Below are 24560 nucleotides of genomic sequence, written 5' to 3' on the forward strand. Positions count from 1 at the left end.
AAATTAACAAAATGAAAAAAAAAAACCAGACTGCTTAATATACAGTAAAGTACGCTTATAACGAACTGCAAGGGACCAGCTTCATTGGTTCGTTATAACAGTAGTTCGTTGTACACATTTGCAGAAGTTGGTAATTTTTATTCCGAAAGTCGGCCATTTTGAATTTTGAACTCAATATAATAGTAAAAAAAATAAAAAATGCCTTGGTGACATTTAATAAAAAATATATCATTTATTACAATCAATAAATACAACAAAACATTACTGAAAGATCACATCAAAAGAGTTTAGTGAATTACATGTACCTAATCACGTTTCGTCACATAATCACTAATCGTGGTTTGTTTACTTAGCGTTGGACGCATAACTTCTAATGCCGAGTCAATGTCCGCAATGCTGTCAAATACTGGCAATTGAATATCTCCTTTGCTCTGAAAAAACAGTCTGACTGTCTCGAGTGCCTTGTGCGTTTCAACTGCTGTGGGCGTTGGCTGTTCGGGTGGCTCCTGTGTATCGTCCTCTGGATTTATAACAAACAAAGAGAATCCCATTAATTACCGCTGATTAATATCATTGTATATATATATTGAGTTGAACGTGTCAGTCTGTTTTTGGAGTATGGTTGATCTCACGGCTCAGCTGTCCGTTAACACTGATTGGTTTGATACGTAATGGTTCCGGTATAATTAGTGACTTAATCCCTTAATTGATACCTGTTCCCAAGTCCAGACAAACAAAAGTTATTTAGGCTGTTGTTTTAGTGCGGTCGTGCGGTCGATCCCACGGCTTTGCAGCGTTTTACACTGATTGGTTTGATACGTAATGCTTCCGGTATTCACGGTTCGTTATGTAAACACTTATTTACACTGGAATTAACTATTTGGGAGCACAAAATTGGTTCGTTTTAACAGTTAATTCGCTATACATAGTTCGTTCTATACATTAAAATGTATTACTAATATATAGGGGAGAAAATCGGGACTTTACAATCAGTTCGTTCTAACCGGTAGTTTGTTATAAGCGTGTTCGTTCTAAACATACTTTACTGTACTACTGTTTGTACATACAGCTTGCAAACTGTGGTCTTTCTGAATTTATATAATTAATAATAATAATAAATAATAATAATAATAATAATAATAATAACAACAGGCTTCTAGATTATGGTAGCCCCACTCACATGGCTAGTGATATTCAGTGTTGGGCTAGTAAATAACTACTATTGTCATGCCAAACAGGGCTTCTAGATTATGGTAGCCCCACTCCCATGGCTAGTGATATTCAATGTTGGGCTAGTAAATAACTACTATTGCCATGCCCGACAGGGCTTCTAGATTATGGTATCCCCACTCCCATGGCTAGTGATATTCAATGTTGGGCTAGTAAATAACTACTATTGCCATGCCCGATGGCTAGTGAATGTTTTTGTGTCTGATGTTGCAATTAAGTCTATTTTGTAAATATAAATATTCTGACCCCACCCACCCCCCAATGTTAGTGTTACAAGCTCTATCTCCCTTTTTAGGTGACATATCTGATTATTACTATTATTTACAAAAATTGTTTTAACTTAAAAGTAAAATAGGGCTAGTGAATTTTTAATCGTGGCTAGTAAATTTTAAAAATCACTGATCCCCTGGCTAGTGGAAGCCCTGATAATGATAATAATAATAATAATAATAATAATAATAATAATAATAAAGATATTAAAAAACCCACACACGAATATATTCTGTTCTTTGGGTACCAAATAACGAATACGTATCGTGGATAGCCTGTATTCGGTACACCGAAGACATGAGTGAATCATTGCAGCTCTAGTATAAACGTTCATATACACAAACAGTTCTGTTAGTGAAAATATTTCTTATGAAATGAAAATGTGTTCTTTGTATTAACTGGGTGCTATATTGTGAAGTTGTTTCAAACAACAGGAACCCATTCACCCAACAGCTGATAATTAATTAATAAATCAATGTGCCCTAGGTGGTGTCGTTAAACAAAACAGTGTGACCATGGCTTAAAGGGACATTCCTGAGTTTGCCGCAATTTTTAAGATGTTATCGACTAACAGAGACTTTTTAACAATTGTAATTACATATAAAATATATTTTTCTACATAAAATATTAGTGGCTGTATATTAAACGTGTTTCTGATCGTTCTAATATTTGTACTAGGTTAAATTTCATTTTATTTCCTAAAATATGCTTTTTTCTTACGTATAAATTATTTGAAGACAAAATCCAGTTTTGGGCTTCTTACAAATATTAAGATGACCAGAAACACATTGAATATACAGATACTGATATTCTAAACCAGAAAATATATTTAATATGTAAGTTTAATCGTAGAAGTATTTTATTAGTCGAAAACATCTTACAATGCAACAAAAAACCCTTGGAAATGTCCCTTTAATCTTTTAAATGCTCGTACCAGGAAATATTTTAATTTTTAATGTTTTGTTTCTTTCAGGACTCCTTTGCTAAAGAGCCACGTCATGTGACATGTGCAGATGCGGTTTAGTTCTTGGCTACACGCACATCATAGTGCATGACGACAGCAGGTGAGTGGTAGGGTATTTGTTGATAAAAACACAAAATGACAAAATGACATGTACTCACCAAGCATATACACAAAACATTTCTGTTAGTGAAAATATTTATCCATCCCAGGCCAGAGACATGGCCTGAGATGGATGTGCCTGAAACCACAGGGGTAAAGGGCCATGTTAATAGAATGCAAGATCAAGTGAAAATATTTAATACAAGATGAAATGGAAATGTGTTTTCAGTATGAGATGCCATATTTTGAAGTTGCTTCACACAACATGAACTCACGTTCTTAAGAGTCTTCAAACATTCATCTGTTCATCGAATGCCTCCACCTAGCTATTCTACAACTCATCCATCTAGTTTTGTAAAATACCCACCCGAATAAGTGAACACAAATCATCCATAAATCCATCCATCCATAAATCCATCCATCCATCCATCCATCCATCCAATCATCCATCCATCCATCCATCCATCCATCCATCCATCCATCCCACCCATCCATCCATCCATCCATCCATCCATCCATCTATCCATGGATCCACCCATCTATCCATCCATCCATGGATCCACCCATCCATTCATGGATCCATCCATCCATCCATCCATCCACCCATCTATCCATCCACCCAAAACCCACCCACCCATCCATCCATCCATCCATCCATGCATCTGTTCATGGATCCATCCATCCATCCACCAACCCACCTACCCACCCACCCATGCAATACCAAAAACCCATCCATCCATCCATCCATCCATCCATCCATCCATTCACCTATCCACCCATTCACCAATTACCTATGCCAACCCACCCATTCATCCATCCATCATGTCAACAATCTGTTTAAGTTAGACAGCAAGTTATATGAAAAGTCTTTTACTCAGAAGTCATAGAGTACAGTCTGTGTCAATATTACACCAATGGTAAACAAAGAGACGCCACATCATCAAATATCAGCCTTGGACGTCTGTGACTGGTGACCCGTGCTGTTTTCCAATATTTTCATCAGGTTATGATGGATTGACTCTCTCCTGTGAGGATAACAGCCTTATTGAATTCAGAGGTCTCTTCGACTATTAACAATCTCCATGGTATATCTCAGTGGCCATTAGAATGTCTGTTTAATGACACCCCAGAACTTTGTTTAATTAGTGGGTATTAATTAATAAAGGAATGGTTGTTTAATGTCACCCGAGCACAAAAGTCAAAAGAGTACAATATATTTCAGTATTACACCACTGATAAACAAAGAGACGCCGCATCATCGTATATCAGCCTTGAATGCCTGTGATTGGTGACTGGTGCTATTTTCCAATATTTCGTCAGGTTATGATCTCGTATTGACACTCTCCTGTGGGGATAACCATCTATTGAATTCAGAGGTCTTTTCGACTGTTGACAATCTCCGTGGCGCATCTCGACAAGCGGCAGACCTCTAGTGTAAACATGGCGCAGTGCTTATGTAGTTGGTGGATGCAGGGCGATGGACAGTGCCACTCACTTCGGAATCAATAATTTCATTACTCGGCCGTAAAGTTGCAGAATGCAAAATGATTTCCCTGTTGTCAAGGTTTTGACATGTTGTGATGGTCTTCATGTCATTTGATGATTTGTTCAACGGGAGATTTTTTCTTTCTTCATTTTTTTTGTATTTGTTTTTGTGGTGATCGTGTTGGGTTTTTTTGGGGGGTTGTTTTTGTAACAGATCCCGTTTTGTTGTGGTTAAAAAAAGGATAAATGTATTATAAGCAGAATATAGCTCAGTGTTGCCTCCATCTTGATATCTGAAAAGGAAAGATTGCTTCCCACTCCTCGAAGGGGGCGGGATGTAGCCCAGTGGTACAGCGTTTGCTTGATGCACGGTCGGTCTAGGATCGATCCCTGTCGGTGGGCCCATTGGGCTATTTTTCGCCCCAACCAGTGTGCCACGACTGGTATATCAAAGGCCGTGGTACATGTATGTGCTAACCTGTCTGTGGGATGGTGCATATAGAAGATCCCTTGCTGCTAATCGAAAAGAGTAGCCCATGAAGTAGTGACAGCGGGTTTCTTCTCTCTATATCTGTGTGGTTTTTATCCATATGTCTGATGCCATATAACTGTAAATAAAATGTGTTGAGTGCATTGTTAAATGAAACGTTTCCTTCTCCCTTGAAATGAATTTTGAGTCTAGGCAAGAGCTTACTGGAGGGGTCAACTGCACCTTAGTGCCAGAGCAAATCTTAACATTTCAGGCAAAAAGGATGGAGACCTTAGGGCAAAATGAGCTTGCCTGAAAACGTTTCACCATGTATTACCATCATTCTCCACACAATATTAGTTGTAATCTGTAATATTATGGGTTTATATAGGGAATAACTGGTTACTGTCTTAAGATATCGGCTTTATCCTGCGAAGGCTAGAATGGTGAATGCAGCGAGGCTCTGCCGAACTGCATTTGCCATTCATCCTGAGCAGGATAAAGCCGATATCTTAAGACAGTAACCAGTTATTTCTTTTATCCTGCAATCTGGGATATTCGAAAAATCTTTATATATTCCAGCTTTGTGTATGCAAATCGAGTATGGTCAACCTAGCAAGGGTTTTGCCATATGACATCATACAAGATACATGACATCATTATTTGTAAGACGCAAGCTACATTGTCACATTAAAAAAGCATTTCTAAACTCTTAATTCATAAATAAATATACAAGTTTTGTATTAACTGTACTTCAACAAATGATTTAAAGAGTATGTTTATTAAAAATCTACTCTGAAATACTCGAGTCGAGTCGGGATTATGTCACGTGACCTATATTTTCGGTCACTGACTGAAAATATAGAGATTTATCTAGTCATCATATCTCGCCAATGTATACAGTGATTGCTGGATAAATGTATATACCACGGCCTTTGTTACACCATTTGTGGAGCACTGGCTGAGCACTGTACCGCTGAGCTACATCCCACCCCAGCTGAAATGAAGAAGACATTAGGGCAAAATGAGCTTAACGGGTACCTGAAAAACGTTTCACCATGTATTACCATCATTCTCCACACAATATTAGTTGTAATCTGTAATATTATGGGTTTATATGTACAGTCGTATGAAGAGCCTGAGCACTACCTCAACATGTGGTTGAGCGTAGTGATATCTTAACGCTCTTCGACAATATGACAGTTTAAAGTAAAAGTCTTGAGTTTGAACCTGGTCATTATTTGTTATGTCAACTATGTCAGACTGACACTGCAACGAAACAACATAATCCATGTGAAAATGGTGTAGTCATTCCTTTGCACCTCTGTATAGCTGTTTGGTAGTGATGCAAATGTGAGTAAATGTTGTTATCCAGATTTGAACTTTTGGAAAAAAATCAGCCTGCTCCCTGAAGGAAACGTTTTAATTGACGACGCACTCAACACATTTTATTTACGGTTATATGGCATCAGACATATGGTAAGGACCACACAGATATTGAGAGAGGAAACCCGTTGTCGCCACTTCATGGGCTATTCTTTCCGATTAGTAGCAAGGGATCTTTTATACGCACCATCTCACAGACAGGATAGTACATACCACAGCCTTTCATATACCAGTTGTGGGCTCACCGACGGGGATCGATCCCAGACCGATCGCACATTAAGCAAGCGATATACCACTGAGCTACGCCCCCCCCCCCCCCCCCCCCCCCCCCCCCCCCCCAGTGAACCTTGGAATACAATATTAAGTTGTCTCATAATGGGCCAAGTTACTGAATAGTGATCTGAACCGGAAGTAGAATCGGTGTGTGCTAGTGTATAACACCACTGCCATTCATCCTTTCCTCTCACATTTATTTAATCCTCCTGGGCCCCGTTCCACAAAGCGATCTTAGCCCTAAGATCACCTTAAGTGCATAGCTACCTTATGCACTGAGGTGATCTTAGTGCTAAGATCACTTTGTGGAACGGGGCCCTGAACATGCCTCACTTAACAGATGTTATTTGGGCACCATTAAAAACAACAACTACAAAAAAAAACATTAAAAAAAGACTAAGATTTCTGTGTTTTTTTCTGTTTGTTCGTAAAGTGCAGGACACTTTTTTTGTGTGTGCGTCAAATACATGTATTAAAGACGCAGACTTTAGTTTCAGCCTGTGTAAATTAACAGACTGGTATATCAAAGGCCGTGGTATGTACTACCCTGTCTGTGGGATGGTGCATATAAAAGATCCCTTGCTGCTAATTGGAAAGAGTAGCCCATGAAGTGGCGACAGCGTGTTTCTTCTCTCAATATCTGTGTGGTCCTTAACCATAATATGTCTGATGCCATATAACCGTGAATAAAATGTGTTGAGTGCGTCATTAAATAAAACATTTCCTTCTTTTCTTCTTGATGATATAATTTCTCGTTCCAGCCAGTGCACCACGCCTGGTACCTCAACAGAAAACAAATAGCACTTTCCGTATAGCAGGTCTTGATGGGTTTTTTAATCAAATAAGATTGTACCAAGGGAGATAAATCTTGAAGGACTAGTTGCCTGGTCTTATGCATTTGAAAAGGCACTGTTCAGTTAGCACTGCATCACTGTGATGTATTGGAAGTCCCCTGTATTGGACACATTTTCAAAGAACTTGGAGAGTATGCCCAGGTCAGACATGCTTGAACCTTCAGTGAGATGGTTGATTGATTGATTAGACTGAGAGTTTCAATAGATTAACCCACATACACAAGAATAATGAAATGGGAGGAAGCCCGTATGTCTATGGACTTTGGAATACAGTATCAAAGAGTTAGGTTGTTTTGTTTAGTGACACCACTGGAGCACTTTGATTAATTAATCATTTACTATGGTAATTCTGACATAGTTTTTATAAAGGAAACCTGCTACATTTTTCTATTAATAGCAAGGGATCTTTTATATGCACCAATCCACAGACTGTATATCAGTTCACAGAACTGAACGTTTGTAAGCAAGAAAATCTATTCTAATTACAGGTGGGACGTAGGTAGCCCAGTGGGAAAATGCTCACGTGATGCGTGGTCAGTCTAGGATCGATCCCTGTTGGTGGGCCTATTGAGCTATTTCTCGCTCTAGCCAGTGCACCACGACTGGTATATCAAAGTCCATGGTATGTGCTATCCTGTCTGTGGGATGGTGCATATAAAAGACCCCTTGCTACTAATGGAAAAATGTAGCGGGTTTCATCTCTATGACTGTCAAAATGACCATATGTTTAACATCCAATAGCCGATGCTTAATAAATCAATGTGCTCTAGTGGTGTCGTTAAACAAAACAAACTTTACTTTTTTTCTAGACAGGTTCCACTGTATTTTGTCAAGACCCTGGTTACTTGAGACTCACTTATTGATGGACTGCAAACTAACAAAGTAGGGTATTCAGTGCATGTGTTGGATTACATACATACATACATACATACATACATACATACATACATACATACATACATACATACATACATACATATATATACACACACACACACACACACATAAAATAATTTTTCCAATAATTTACAGTCGACGTAGCGTTGATATTGGTAAACTTATGAAGGAGGAGTTTTTAAATCTGCAAACTGTTATGAAAAACCCTATTACGACACGTCCGGTTATTGCATATAGAAAAAATCCAAGTCTCAAGGATATCTTAGTCTCCACCCGACTACACGCCGCCTAAGCCTGCGTCTAAGCCTCTAAGCCATATAAATAAAAAACAAGTAAAATATTTAGAAGCCAGGTCACAATCACAAACCCGGAAATTTTATTTACTTCCAAAAATCCACAAGCCAGTCGATACATGGACCGATATTAACACACCACCCGGTCGTCCAATCATTTCAGACTGTGGATCAGAATCGTACAATATTTCAGAATACATAGACATTCACTTAAAACCAATTGCAAATAGACATGAAAGCTTTGTGAAAAAACACTGAAGATCTTCTATCAAAATTATCAAAAACCAAAATCCCAAAAGATTCAATCTTGGTTACCCTTGTTATTGACTCCATGTACACCAACATAGGTATTGATGCGGGCATTGATTCAGTTAAGAGAGCATTCGATAAGTACCCAGATCCAAATAAACCAGATACGAATATTATTGAGCTGTTAGAATTAAGCGTAAAAGGAAATGATTTTGAGTTTGATGGAGAAATGTATCAGCAAGTGTGTGGTTGTGCTATGGGCAAACGTTTTAGTCCAAACTTTGCATCTATCTATGTCGCCGAATGGGAAGAGGCTGCTTTAAAGAAATCGAGTAAAACACCTCTTTTGTACCTCAGATATCTCGACGATATACTTATCATTTGGCCACATTCTAAACAAGAATTTTGGAACTTTTTTGAGCTATTAAATCAACAGGATGACAATATCAAACTTAAGGCCATCATATCAGATAAATCAGTTGACTTTTTGGATGTAACAATTTATAAAGGTACACAGTTTGAAACATCAGGTTACCTAGACTACAAAGTGTTTTTCAAACCCACAGACACACACCAACTTCTCCACTGTAAGTCTTTTCACCCATGCCACACCTTTAAAGGCATTGTTAAATCTCAGATTATTAGATTTCACAGAAATTCGAGTAACAAACAGAATTTCAATGAGGCTTGTTCACTTTTATTTAGTGCTTTAAAACCTAGGGGATATTCAAAACGGTTTTTAAGAAAAATTAAATCTGAAACTGTTCGAGAATTAGAAAATCTCTTTAGGGCAACTGAAGACTATAAACCATACAAACTTCAGCATAACCAATCACCTCAAATAAGCACTGGCTCCTCTACTACTTGTGCCAAAACCAGGTGTAGACTTCACAACTTACTTAAAACGCAGTCGACATTCAAAAGTCAACAGACCAAAATTGAATATCAAATTCGGACAGACATGAACTGTGATTCGAAAAATGTAGTATATCTAATCACCTGTAATTTATGTAAAAAACAGTATGTAGGACAAACGCAAAACCAACAGAGAATTAGAGCAGTTTGTCACAAGTATGATATTCGGCATGAAGTTGACACCCCTGTCGCCAATCACTTCAATCTACCTGACCATTCGTTAGATGAAAATTTTGAAATAATTCCAATTGAACAACCCCTGATACTTGATTCAAAAGACGAAACAGACCTCTTGAGACTTGAACGAGAGGCCTTCTGGATTCGTACATTACAGACAAAACAGCCATTTGGAATCAACGTTGAATCTGGTAAAGCTGTAAAAAGAGATAAAATAATTTTTCCAATAATTTACAGTCGACGTAGCGTTGATATTGGTAAACTTATGAAGGAGGAGTTTTTAAATCTGCAAACTGTTATGAAAAACCCTATTACGACACGTCCGGTTATTGCATATAGAAAAAATCCAAGTCTCAAGGATATCTTAGTCTCCACCCGACTACACGCCGCCTAAGCCTGCGTCTAAGCCTCTAAGCCATATAAATAAAAAACAAGTAAAATATTTAGAAGCCAGGTCACAATCACAAACCCGGAAATTTTATTTACTTCCAAAAATCCACAAGCCAGTCGATACATGGACCGATATTAACACACCACCCGGTCGTCCAATCATTTCAGACTGTGGATCAGAATCGTACAATATTTCAGAATACATAGACATTCACTTAAAACCAATTGCAAATAGACATGAAAGCTTTGTGAAAAACACTGAAGATCTTCTATCAAAATTATCAAAAACCAAAATCCCAAAAGATTCAATCTTGGTTACCCTTGTTATTGACTCCATGTACACCAACATAGGTATTGATGCGGGCATTGATTCAGTTAAGAGAGCATTCGATAAGTACCCAGATCCAAATAAACCAGATACGAATATTATTGAGCTGTTAGAATTAAGCGTAAAAGGAAATGATTTTGAGTTTGATGGAGAAATGTATCAGCAAGTGTGTGGTTGTGCTATGGGCAAACGTTTTAGTCCAAACTTTGCATCTATCTATGTCGCCGAATGGGAAGAGGCTGCTTTAAAGAAATCGAGTAAAACACCTCTTTTGTACCTCAGATATCTCGACGATATACTTATCATTTGGCCACATTCTAAACAAGAATTTTGGAACTTTTTTGAGCTATTAAATCAACAGGATGACAATATCAAACTTAAGGCCATCATATCAGATAAATCAGTTGACTTTTTGGATGTAACAATTTATAAAGGTACACAGTTTGAAACATCAGGTTACCTAGACTACAAAGTGTTTTTCAAACCCACAGACACACACCAACTTCTCCACTGTAAGTCTTTTCACCCATGCCACACCTTTAAAGGCATTGTTAAATCTCAGATTATTAGATTTCACAGAAATTCGAGTAACAAACAGAATTTCAATGAGGCTTGTTCACTTTTATTTAGTGCTTTAAAACCTAGGGGATATTCAAAACGGTTTTTAAGAAAAATTAAATCTGAAACTGTTCGAGAATTAGAAAATCTCTTTAGGGCAACTGAAGACTATAAACCATACAAACTTCAGCATAACCAATCACCTCAAATAAGCACTGGCTCCTCTACTACTTGTGCCAAAACCAGGTGTAGACTTCACAACTTACTTAAAACGCAGTCGACATTCAAAAGTCAACAGACCAAAATTGAATATCAAATTCGGACAGACATGAACTGTGATTCGAAAAATGTAGTATATCTAATCACCTGTAATTTATGTAAAAAACAGTATGTAGGACAAACGCAAAACCAACAGAGAATTAGAGCAGTTTGTCACAAGTATGATATTCGGCATGAAGTTGACACCCCTGTCGCCAATCACTTCAATCTACCTGACCATTCGTTAGATGAAAATTTTGAAATAATTCCAATTGAACAACCCCTGATACTTGATTCAAAAGACGAAACAGACCTCTTGAGACTTGAACGAGAGGCCTTCTGGATTCGTACATTACAGACAAAACAGCCATTTGGAATCAACGTTGAATCTGGTAAAGCTGTAAAAAGAGATAAAATAATTTTTCCAATAATTTACAGTCGACGTAGCGTTGATATTGGTAAACTTATGAAGGAGGAGTTTTTAAATCTGCAAACTGTTATGAAAAACCCTATTACAGCACGTCCGGTTATTGCATATAGAAAAAATCCAAGTCTCAAGGATATCTTAGTCTCCACCCGACTACACGCCGCTTAAGCCTCTAAGCCAGTCCATTTTTCAGTGGTTGGTTTGTTGTTATCCCTTTCCTAACAATTTTTTTAAAAACAAATACATCGTATCCGGCTGTAAACAAAACATAGTACTAGCTAAATAAACTTAAAACAAGACCGAAAAACAGTTATATTTTGTATATCACAACGGTCAATTTAAAATCAATTTCGAATCCCTGGGGCAAAATTAGAAAATAACAATTTTTTAGTTTAAAAATCATTCTTAAATATATACATACATATACACACACACATACATACATACATACATACATACATACATACATACATACATACATACATACATACATACATACATATGCAATAGTCAACCTTGACATACATACAATATATAGATATTCATACATCAATACATACATACATACATACATACATACATACATACATACATACATATATACATACATTACATACATACATTACATACATACATTACATACATACATTACACACATTACATTACATACATTACATGTCAGATTGGACGAAATCCTCTGGAATGAAAACTATGCTGTGGTATAGGTTTATAAAATATATATATACTCCTTTCCTGTCCTGACTGAAGAGTCTGTATCATACAGTTATCTTTATGACTTGTCCATCATTTTACAGATTAAAAATGTGTTTTCTTTAATGAGACCACTAGAGCACATTTATCAATTAATCATCATAATATTTGGTAATTCTGACTCATAGTCATCAGAGGAAACCTGCAGCACTTTCCTACAAATAGGAAAGGACATACCATGGCCTTTGACCAGTTGTGGTGTATTGGTTAGAATGAGAAAAAACCCAATCAGTTGAATGGATCCACCGAGGTGATTCGATCCTGAGATGCAAGCACCTCAAGCAAGCAATCAACCAACTGAGCTAAATCCCGCATCCATTTTACAGAGTCTACTTGCATTTAATGTTTAAAATAGTATCACACATATGTGTGTTAACAGTATGTGTTTTAAAAAATAATGACTGATGTTCTCACCAAGAAAGTTGGTTTAATACAGATATCTTTATGAATTGTACATTATTTTACACACAGTCTACTTCTGATTAATACTCTGGGTCCGAGGAATTTATCCACGTGGCAGTACTTTCAGGAAAGGTCACTCTTGCATGTTTGTGAACACAAACGTGAAAACAATGGTGATTTTCTCATGATCTATAAATGTTTAGTGTCCATGGCAAAAAACATGCTGTGAAAAAACAATCAAATATAGTCAGTCCACACCAAAAAAAATGTGTAGTGGAGATTGAATTAAAAGTTGCACTGAAATCTCCGTAACGTAGACGATTGCAGGGACTGAAAACAATTCAACTGATGATAGTTGAAGAAATGTTAACTTTGGTTTGTATAATAGTGATATAAAGGTGGTTTTGTTTAAAAACTAAATTCCTAATTTCTCCGGAAGCAAGAATAAAGTGTGGACAGGGGTTGAGACAGAGCCCAGTGGTAAAGTTCCTTTCTATGGGAAAACATATATAAAAGATCCGTTGCTGTACTAGGAAAAATGTAGCAGGTTTCCTCTGATGACTATGGCAACAGCGGGTTTCCTCTCTCAATCTGTGTATTCCTTAACCATATGTCTGACGCTATATAACCATAAATAAAATGTGTTGAGTGCGTCGTTAAATAAAACATTTCTTTCCTCTGATGACTACGTATCAGTATTACTAAATGTTTGACATCCAATAGCCGATGATTAATTAATCAATGTGCTCCAGTGGTGTTGATAAACAAAACAAACTAAACTTTACCTTAACCCTCTTGTAACGTGATGGCACGTAGTGCACCGCTAATTAAATAACGTTATGGATGTGATACCTTTTATAGCTGCCCCAGTATGTTGCGTAAACACCCCCCCCACAAGTAGAATGTACATATATCATGGCATAATTAGTTTATGTATGACCTATTTATAGACGTACTCTTGTTGTAAGTGAGGAATTTACCACAAACAATAGCAATGGGATATTTTTCATCTAGACAAGTAATACACACAGTATTCTAACTCTGTTTTAAAGTTTGTTTTGTTTAACGACACCACTGGAGCACATCGATTCATTAATCATCGTCTGTTGGATGTAAAACATTTGTATATTGGTAATTTTGACTCATAGTCATCAGAGGAAACCTGCTACATTTTTTCTAATGCAGCAAAGGATCTTTTATATGCACTTTCCCACAGACAGGAAAACACATACCACAGCCTTTGTCCCGTTGTGGTGCACTGGCTGGAACGAGAAAAAACCCAATCAGCTGAATGGATCCACCGAGGTGGTTCAATCCTGCGACACAAGCACCTCAAGCGAGCACTCAACCAACTGAGCTAAATCTCCCCCTAAGTCTGGTTTCTTCTTGTAGTGTTTGTACTAGTCAACACCAGATAAGTTTTATACAATAAGTGAACTAAAACATGATCCAGCTAATGATCTGTGGCATCAGATTTACGAAACTGTGTTTTAGACACATAACAGTAGGCCTATATACCAACCCCTTGGTCGGCGAAATTAACAGTTTCAACATAAAACAGGTTAGGCCTAGTAATAGTCCCCACCATGAACTATAGACAATGGAATTATAAATTACTTATTAACACTGAAATATAGACAATGAAATTATAAATTACTTATTAACACTGAAATATAGACAATGGAATTATAAATTACTTATTAACACTAAAATATAGACAATGGAATTATAAATTACTTATTAACACTTAAATATAGACAATGGAATTATAAATTACTTATTAACACTGAAATATACACAATGGAATTATAAATTACTTATTAACACTGAAATATAGACAATGGAATTATAAATTACTTATTAACACTGAAATATAGACAATGGAATTATAAATTACTTATTAACACTGAAATATAGACAATGGAATTATAAATTACTTATTAACACTGAAATTTGTTTGCTTTTATATGCTGTAGTTTAAGAGAAAAAAACCCTTTAGATATATAATTTCGCTCTTTTTATGAGCTATAAAGAAATTAGCTGATAATAGTATGCCATAACAATGTAAATAAATTAACCCTGCATCATGATGTCATAAGGCGCAGTCCACGATGTCACTTAAGCACAGATACGAAAAGGTTAAACAAAACAAACTTTTAAACGGGCATCATATATAAAGTGGTACAGCAATCTGCTTGCTTTGAGTGTTCAGTTCACTCAGGTGTACAGTATACTGTATACAACATTTGTTGGAAGGTGGAGCAGAAGATATATACATTTTATGATGTGTTCACAACACGCAGCAACTCCTGGCACATTACCCCTCCTGCCCCCCACCCCTCCATCTCTTTTTCTAACAGGTAAGGCTAGAAAGGTACACTGCTGTAGAAACCGACCGCCTACTCATATACAGCCAGCTTTTAATCCCATTTTGCTTCATTCTTAGAATGCACTGCATGCACTCATCCAAGCAGGACAGATGTACCTGTCATCCGGTGCAGCTTAACCATATATATAATTACAGTACACGACATAAGATTATGAATTATGGGACAGAAGAAGAGAAAAGCGAATATTTGGTTAACTGCTTCCACTTGACTCTAAGAGTTCACATGTTTGCCCTATATCCAGTGACCCCGTATGTCAAAGGTTCTGGTAGACATGCACTGTCATAGTTTTGGGAAAGTGCACATATAAAAGATCCTTTGCTGCTAATGGGGGGAAATGTAGTAGGTTTTTCTCTGAATGAATGAATGAATGAATGAATGAATGAATGAATGAATGAATGAAAATGGATGGATGAAATGAATGAATGGAAGAAATGAATGAATGAATGTGTGTGTGTGTGTGTGTGTGTGTGTGTGTGTGTGAGAGAGAGAGAGGGAGGGAGAGAGAGAGGGGAGAGAGAGAGGGAAGAGAGAAGTGGGAGAGAGGAGGAGAGAGAGAGGGGGAGAGGGAGAGAGAGAAGAGGGAGAGAGAGAAGAGAGGAGAGTGAGGAGAGTAGAGAGAGAAGAGACGGAGGAGACAGAGAGAAGAGAAGAGAGAAAATGAATGAATGAATGAATGAATGAATGAACGATTGGATGAATGAATGTTTAATGACAGCCCAGCACAAAATTAGATCTGCTGTTGGGCGTCGAACAATAGTAAAAATATAAATGAAGACTGTGTCGGAATTATAAAATATCTGCCATCAAATAGCTAATTATTAATTACTTCTGTGATCTTTAACTTTTCCATTGTGAGAAGATTCTGTGTGTGTGTGTGTGTGTGTGTGTGTGTGTGTGTGCATTTGCATGAGTGCGTATGTATGTTTAATTTGTTGTGTGTAAATGTGTGTGTTTATAGGTATGTGTGTGTGCACGCGTGCATGTGTGTGTGTGTGTGCGAGCGCCTCCAGTTAACTTTTTCTCCATGGACAATATAACATTGTATACTTACCTGTAACCACCTCTTTTTTCTTCTCTCTGGTTTTTTTTCTATTCACAAGATAATGTATAATATTGGCCTTCATGTCATCTAGATTATATACATAATAACAATTTGTTTCTATTAATGGTAACATATTTATTTTGTGGTCATTAAATAATACAATGGTAGCAATACTTAACCATAGTTAAAAAAATTAAAAAACAAAAAAATCCCCCGAAACAAAACAAATCCACTCCCCTAAAAATCACGAAACAAAACAAATACACTCCCCTAAAAATCACGAAACAAAACAAATCCACTCCCCTAAAAATCACGAAACAAAACAAATCCACTCCCCTAAAAATCACGAAAATAGCATTAACATGTTGAAACTCCAAGGGGAAAAAAATGGGGGGGAAAAAAAATCTTAGCATCTGCTCCATCATAAATAAAAGTATTTTATCATTTGGTTAGGACTGGTGATATTTGATTATTTTTGTAAATCTCTCCCTTGATACATGTATATCATTCCTGGAGTACTCAGGCAGTTTGCAGATCTGTTGTACAGCACTGCAAAGTATTACACATGTTCTCTAAATCATTTAGTTTTATCTGAGCTAACATGTATTACAGTTATTACCCCAGCAGGCACTCATAACGGGAAAATAAAAATCATTATTTCTCACTGAGAAATTATCATGCATTGGTTTGACGTACACTACTATTGGACGATTTGACAACAACAAACCAATCACCTTTTCGGTACCAAATATGACGTCATCATGATTTGGCAAAACCCACACAATGACGTCATGTAGCTTAAAACGTTTGCGTTTACGTCTTTCTGGTTTCAATGTTAAAATTGTAATAAAATGGTAGTTTAATTCAATTCATTATAGATTTTTTTTACAGAATATATAGAACTTGGGGTTTTGAAAATTATCTGTGAACCGTGAATAAAATACAAAGTTAAAGCAATACCCAAAACAGTAAAGTGTTTTACGTCGTTTCTTTATACATGGACACGTGTAGCCAAAGATAAAGGCTTTAAAAAACCTCAAAATAGCTGGGGTAATAAATAGAATAACAAACTCGGTACCAGTTATTATCAAATTTATGTCCCTCATGAAGTAATTTTCACTTGTCACTTGCTGAAGCATGTGACAAGTGAAAATTATTTCACTCAGGACATAAATTTGATAATAACTGGTAACTCGTTTATTATCCTCTATATATGTTCTGTTGAGTAGCACTACTCCTATATACCTGTGACTTGGTGCATTTTATGTATTCTCTACAAGACTGATGTGTAAGAAATGAGACTGAGGGAGAAAGAAACACAGAAATTGAGAGAAAGGAAGGAAGGGAGGGAGGAATGAAGGAAGGGGAGAGTGTGAGGGGGAAGAGAGAGAGAGGTGAACAATATAGTACTGAACTACAACTTGCACCCAAAACAACAGAGAAGAGAGAAGAGAGAAGAGAGAAGAGAGAAGAGAGAGAGAGAGAGAGAGAGAGAGAGAGAGAGAGAGAGAGAGAGAAAGAGAAAGAGAAAGAGAGGGGGGAGAGAGAGAGATAGAGAGAAAGAGAGAGAGAGAAATCCAATATGCATAAATACAGATGGATGGATGAACAGATGGATGAACAGATGGTTGGATGGATGAACAGATGGATGGATGGAAGGACAGATTGATGTTGTTTTTTCTCACAGAATATTGTTCTGAGGTCATTTACTTTAATGAGATATTTCTTAACAAAGAGGTGATGGGGGGGGGGGGGTGTTGAATTCTTCTTTTTTAATTTGAAAATTATCAAATCTATTTCATAAAAAAAGAAGAGAAAAAATCATCAGGTCCACTTCAAAACCTCCCTTCCTCCCCCCCAAACTCCACGCCTCCCAACCACCATATTCCCTTCTCCAACTTGCCTCCCCCAACTCCTCTCCACAACTTGCCTCCCCCCAACTCCCCCCTGTATGTTCCTGATAGTGGTACATCAACAGCAGCTGTGATAGTAATCTGCCTGCCCAGAGATGGTGGTCTAATCTGGATCTCATCCCTATTAAAATCTCATCATTGCATAATGTTATTTCTCATCAATTTGACATGATTGCCAGCTTCAGGCCAGCCAGCAAGGTGATGGTGTGCCCGTTACATTTCATTCAACCATTTATAGTTATTTTCATGCCTGTATCCAGAGCTGGACGTAGCCCAGTGGTAAAGTGCTTGCTTGATGCATGGTCAGTTTGGGATCGATCCTCGTCGGTGGGTCATTAGCTAATGTAGCTTTTATGCTGGGATGTTGTTAAACATTAGGGGTGGGATGTAGCCCAGTGGTACAGCACTCGCTTGATGAGCGGTCGGTTTGGGATCGATCCTCATCGGTGGGTCATTAGCTAATGTAGTTTTTGTGCTGGGATGTTGTTAAACATTAGGTGAAAAACAAAATCTACATGCACCAGGTGCATGCTGAACAAAAAATGACATGCACCATTAAAATTCTGCATGCACCAAAAATAAGGCAACTTCGTGGGGTTTTTTATACGAAGCTATTCGGAATTATTTGGCAATACCTATATTTATTTATTAACAGTACCGGAACGTTATACAACTGTGTATACAAGATTGTTTGTTGTTAGTGAGAGAGAAGAGGGTGTAGTGGTCTTACACCTACCCATGGAGTTGTTAAAATCCACTGTGGGTGGGAGCCAGTACCGGGCTGTGAACCCTGTACCTACCAGCCTTATTTCCAATGGCTTTACTACGACACCAGCGAGGCTGGTAACCTTGGCTACTAATTGAAAAATGACCAAATGTTTGACATCCAACAGCCGATGATTAATAAATCAATGTGCTCTTGTGTCATTAAATAAAAAACAAACAAACCCTAAAGTTTAAGCTTATATCCAGTTAAGGTTCAAGCACCCTGTACTGGGCACACACATCACTCCTCTTCTATCTGGAATGTCTGTCCAGGAAAAAAGGGTTTGTGGTTAGTGAGAGAAAAGTCAGTGTAGACAGTCTGTAACTCGGTGGGAGCCGGTACTGGGCTGCGAACCCAGTATCTACCAGGCTTAACCATTACACCATTTATATTTATTATGCAAAACCAAATCCAGCCTGTGCTGGTGCGATATGCAAAGTTGTTCATGATTATACATGTATAATTAGTCCTTATATAGTCATTAGAATAGTACGATGTTTGTTTGTGTCTTGTTTGTGCATGTGTTTTGCATCCAGTTCCATGTGTGGAATGTCTATATGCAATAAAGTTTTTATCGTCTATCGTTTTATCTTTTACACCAGCGAGGCTTGTGCATTAGAGATATGCTAAACATAACACATGGACATAAGCACAAAAATCAAGTTTAGAAAGAAAAGAACATAGAGCAGTGATAATTGTAACTGTGGGAACCACATACATGAAATACATGAAATGTCTGCTGTAGACCCCACTGGAACATTAGCACTGATGTTGGGATCAAAGCTATTACTCAGGAGGGAGTGTGTGGGGGGGGGGGGGGGGGAGTGCTAAATGAAGAATAAGTACCAGACAGCAGGGGGTACCAGTGGGATACCTGCCTGTGATATGAATACTCTTACAACATGTTACCTGGACAGTGTGTAATAACCAGACATGTATCCAAGGGAGGACTTGGGTGGGGTGTGTGTTAAATGAAGAGTAAGTACCAGACAAGAGGGGGGGGTAACAGTGGGATACCTGTCTGTGATATGAATACTCTTACAGGGTATTGCCTGGACATGATGTAATAACCAGGGAGGACTGGGGGAGGATGTTAAATGAAGAGTAAGTACCAGACAAGAGGGGGTAACAGCCTGTTGTTGATATATATACTCTTAACAGCATGTTACCTGGACAGTATGTAATAACCAGGCATGTAACCAGGGGAGGATTGGGGGTGGGGGATGTGGGGGGGTGGGGGGTGGGGGGTGGGTTTAAATGAAGAGTAAGTACCAAATATAAATACTCTTACATCATGTTACCTGGACACTATGTAATAACGAGGCTTGTAACCAGGGGAGGACGGGGTGTGGTGTGGGGTGTGCTGAATGAAGAGTATGTATTGTGGTAGTTAAGAGGGGGTAACAGCAGGATGCCAGTTGTTTATATATATATATATACACTCTTACAGCATGTTACCAGAACAGTATGTAATAACCAGGTTTGTAACCAGGGAGGACTTGGGTGGGGGTGGTGGTTGTGGGTGTTTGTGTATGTCAAAGATAAGATAAGATAAGATAAAATTTATTGCATTTAAACATTCCACATGGGTGCACAAAATAACATTAGAAAGTTGCAATATCAACAAACAATTAATGACTATATTTTTACATACATATATACATATACATGTATGTCACTACTACAGTCTATTCATTATATTGGAAACCCAGCTTGCAAATAACACCTATGTTGGCTGGATCCTGATTTTTCATAATAAAATAAACTGCTCTTTGGGTGTCATATTTAAAGAGACATTCCTGAGTTTGCCGCAATTTTTAAGATGTTATTGACTAACAGAGACTTTTAAATGATTGTAATTACATATCAAATATATTTTTCTGCATAAAATATTAGTGGCTGTATGTTAAATATGTTTCTGATCATTCTAATATTTGTATGAGGTTAAATTTCATTTTATTTCTTTAAAAAAATGTTTTGTACATACAAACTTATTTGAAGACAAAATCCAGTTTGGGCTCCTTACAAATATTAGACTACAGTCTACAGGCAGGTAAGTACTGGGTTCGGATCCCAGTCGAGGCATGGGATTTTTAATCCAGATACCAACTCCAAACCCTGAGTGAGTGCTCCGCAAGGCTCAATGGGTAGGTGTAAACCACTTGCACCGACCAGTGATCCATAACTGGTTCAACAAAGGCCATGGTTTGTGCTATCCTGCCTGTAGGAAGTGCAAATAAAAGATCCCTTGCTGCTAATCAGAAAGAGTAGCCTATGTAGTGGCGACAGTGGGTTTCCTCTCAAAATCTGTGTGGTCCTTAACCATATGTCTGACGCCATATAACCGTAAATAAAATGGGTTGAGTGCGTCGTTAAATAAAACATTTCTTTCTTTCTTTCTTTCCTTACAAATATTAAGACGACCAGAAACACATTGAATATACAGACATAGAAATATTTTATTAGTCAGAAACATCTTAAAATGTAGCAAACTCAGGAATGTCCCTTTAAAAATAAAGGGTTGTAGTTGGAGATAAAATGAAATAACTTTAACGGTTGATACTTGTTTTTCTTAAACTCTGTACATTGTGATGAAATTCATCTTCAATGGCATTGCATTCATCACAGAGACGCTGGTCACAAGGAGTATATGGTTTTGTATGCCTGCCAGTTTCAATTTTCAAGTTATGATCACTTAGACGGAGTTTAGAGAAATGAAGAGTACAAGTGCCAGTCAAGAGAGAAATATTTGAACATTGGTTAACAATATCCAAATTAAATTAAGTCTGAAGGTTGATACATAACACATACTCTGCAGTCACACATATTCAGTGACCCATACACGTAGAAACCTTCAACCTGGTAACAATTCGGTCGGCACCATATACATTACAGCAAGCACTTTAGGGCTAAAGAAGATCCATGAAAGAATAATAATCATTGTAGACAATTGTAATTAAAGATAACTTGTTTCCTTCTTATTCTGAAAAAAAAATGTTTGGACATCAGTTAACAATGTCCAAATTAAATTAAGTCTGAAGATAAGAAAGTTAAAGGGCATTTTGTTTAACAACACCACTAGAGCACATTGATTTATTAATCATCGCCTATTGGATGTTAAAGATTTTGTAATTTTGATATTGTCTTAGAGAGAAAACCTGCTACGTTTTTCAGTTAGTATAGCAAGGGGTCTTTTATATGCACCATCCCACAGACAGGATAGCACATACCACAGGCTTTGACATACCAGTCATGGTGCATTTGCTGGAAAGGGAAATAGCCCAATAGTCCCACTGATAGGGATCAATCCCAAACTGACCACGCATTAAGCGAACACTTTACACAAGGTTGCTGGATAACACATACTCTATAGTTACATACCGGCCTCGGTGGCATCGTGGTTGGACCAACGGTCTACAGGCTGGTAGGTACTGGGTTTGGATCCCAGTCGAGGCATTGGATTTTTAATCCAGATACCGACTCCAAACCCTGAGTGAGTGCTCCGCAAAGCTCAATGGGTAGGTGTAAACCACTTGCACCGACCAGTGATCCATAACTGGTTCAACAAAGGCCATGGTTTGTGCTATCCTGCCTGTGGGAAGCGCAAATAAAAGATCCCTTGCTGCTAATCAGAAAGAGTAGCCTATGTAGTGGCGACAGTGGGTTTCCTCTCAAAATCTGTGTGGTCCTTAACCATATGTCTGACGCCATATAACCGTAAATAAAATGGGTTGAGTGCGTCGTTAAATAAAACATTTCTTTCTTTCTTTCTTTCCTTACAAATATTAAGACGACCAGAAACACATTGAATATACAGACACTGATATTCTAAACAAGAAAATATATTTAATATGTAAGTTTAATCATAGAAATATTTTATTAGTCAGAAACATCTTAAAATGTAGCAAACTCAGGAATGTCCCTTTAAAAATAAAGGGTTGTAGTTGGAGATAAAATGAAATAACTTTAACGGTTGATACTTGTTTTTCTTAAACTCTGTACAATGTGATGAAATTCATCTTCAATGGCATTGCATTCATCACAGAGACGCTGGTCACAAGGAGTATATGGTTTTGTATGCCTGCCAGTTTCAATTTTCAAGTTATGATCACTTAGACGGAGTTTAGAGAAATGAAGAGTACAAGTGCCAGTCAAGAGAGAAATATTTGAACATTGGTTAACAATATCCAAATTAAATTAAGTCTGAAGGTTGATACATAACACATACTCTGCAGTCACACATATTCAGTGACCCATACACGTAGAAACCTTCAACCTGGTAACAATTCGGTCGGCACCATATACATTACAGCAAGCACTTTAGGGCTAAAGAAGATCCATGAAAGAATAATAATCATTGTAGACAATTGTAATTAAAGATAACTTGTTTCCTTCTTATTCTGAAAAAAAAATGTTTGGACATCAGTTAACAATGTCCAAATTAAATTAAGTCTGAAGATAAGAAAGTTAAAGGGCATTTTGTTTAACAACACCACTAGAGCACATTGATTTATTAATCATCGCCTATTGGATGTTAAAGATTTTGTAATTTTGATATTGTCTTAGAGAGAAAACCTGCTATGTTTTTCAGTTAGTATAGCAAGGGGTCTTTTATATGCACCATCCCACAGACAGGATAGCACATACCACAGGCTTTGACATACCAGTCATGGTGCATTTGCTGGAAAGGGAAATAGCCCAATAGTCCCACTGATAGGGATCAATCCCAAACTGACCACGCATTAAGCGAACACTTTACACAAGGTTGCTGGATAACACATACTCTGTAGTTACATACCGGCCTCGGTGGCATCGTGGTTAGGCCATCGGTCTACAGGCTTGTAGGTACTGGGTTCGGATCCCAGTCGAGGCATAGGATTTTTAATCCAGATACCGACTCCAAATCCTGAGTGAGTGTTCCGCAAGGCTCAATGGGTAGGTGTAAACCACTTGCACCGACCAGTGATCCATAACTGGTTCAACAAAAGCCATGGTTTGTGCTATCCTGCCTGTGGGAAGCGCAAATAAAAGATCCCTTGCTGCTAATCAGAAAGAGTAGCCCATGTAGTGGCGACAGCGGGTTTCCTCTCAAAATCTGTGTGGTCCATGACCATGTGTCTGACGCCATATAGCCGTAAGTAAAATGTGTTGAGTGCGTCGTTAAATAAAACATTTCTTTATTTCTATAGTTACATATTTGGCACACAAATTCAGTGACCCGTACTGTTGGAGACTTCGGAACATGGTAGAAATTCTGGCATTACAAGGGAGCACTCTGCTGGCTAAACAACATGGGTGAAAGTGTGATAATCAAAGTAGACAATTGTAATTAAAGATAGCTCCCTTCCTTATTATTCTGCAATAACTCCTGGAACCGTTCAGTGACATGGGGCCATGTGGTTGTGGTTTGTTGGCTGGATAAAAGAGAGTCAGGCTCAATTACCCCTGGCTCATCCTAATGCATGCTGTGGATTGTGGTCAAGAAAACAGCATTGGCACATCAGGCAGGCACCGGCTGTTTTGCTTTAGTGGCAGGCAAGACAGGCCGGCAGGGCCCATCTACCACAGGTTATGAGTGGTCTGGTGATGAAAGCTGCAACACATAGCAGATGTTGGCTTATGATACTGATGAGACTTGTTGTAAAATAATGTCTCCCATTGTTGGTGTTCATTGTTGGGTGGGTGGATTGGGGTGGAGGCTGCCCTCTACATGGTGACAAATACCTTTTTTTGTTTCTTCATTTGGCAAATAAA

The 24560-nt window shown here is 37.7% G+C and overlaps 1 protein-coding gene across 1 annotated transcript in view; it reads left to right on the forward strand.

The window, feature by feature from the left end:
* Positions 1-24560, forward strand: part of LOC121385067 (poly(rC)-binding protein 2-like) — a 333206-nt gene that overhangs the window by 125808 nt on the left and 182838 nt on the right. The window contains exon 3 of the mRNA XM_041515603.1: positions 2474-2564. The gene's annotated coding sequence lies outside the window, so the exon portion shown is untranslated. The remainder of the gene's footprint in view (positions 1-2473; positions 2565-24560) is intronic.

Source organism: Gigantopelta aegis, chromosome 11, assembly GCF_016097555.1.
Source record: "Gigantopelta aegis isolate Gae_Host chromosome 11, Gae_host_genome, whole genome shotgun sequence".
In the NCBI taxonomy this organism is placed as follows: Eukaryota; Metazoa; Mollusca; class Gastropoda; order Neomphalida; family Peltospiridae; genus Gigantopelta; species Gigantopelta aegis.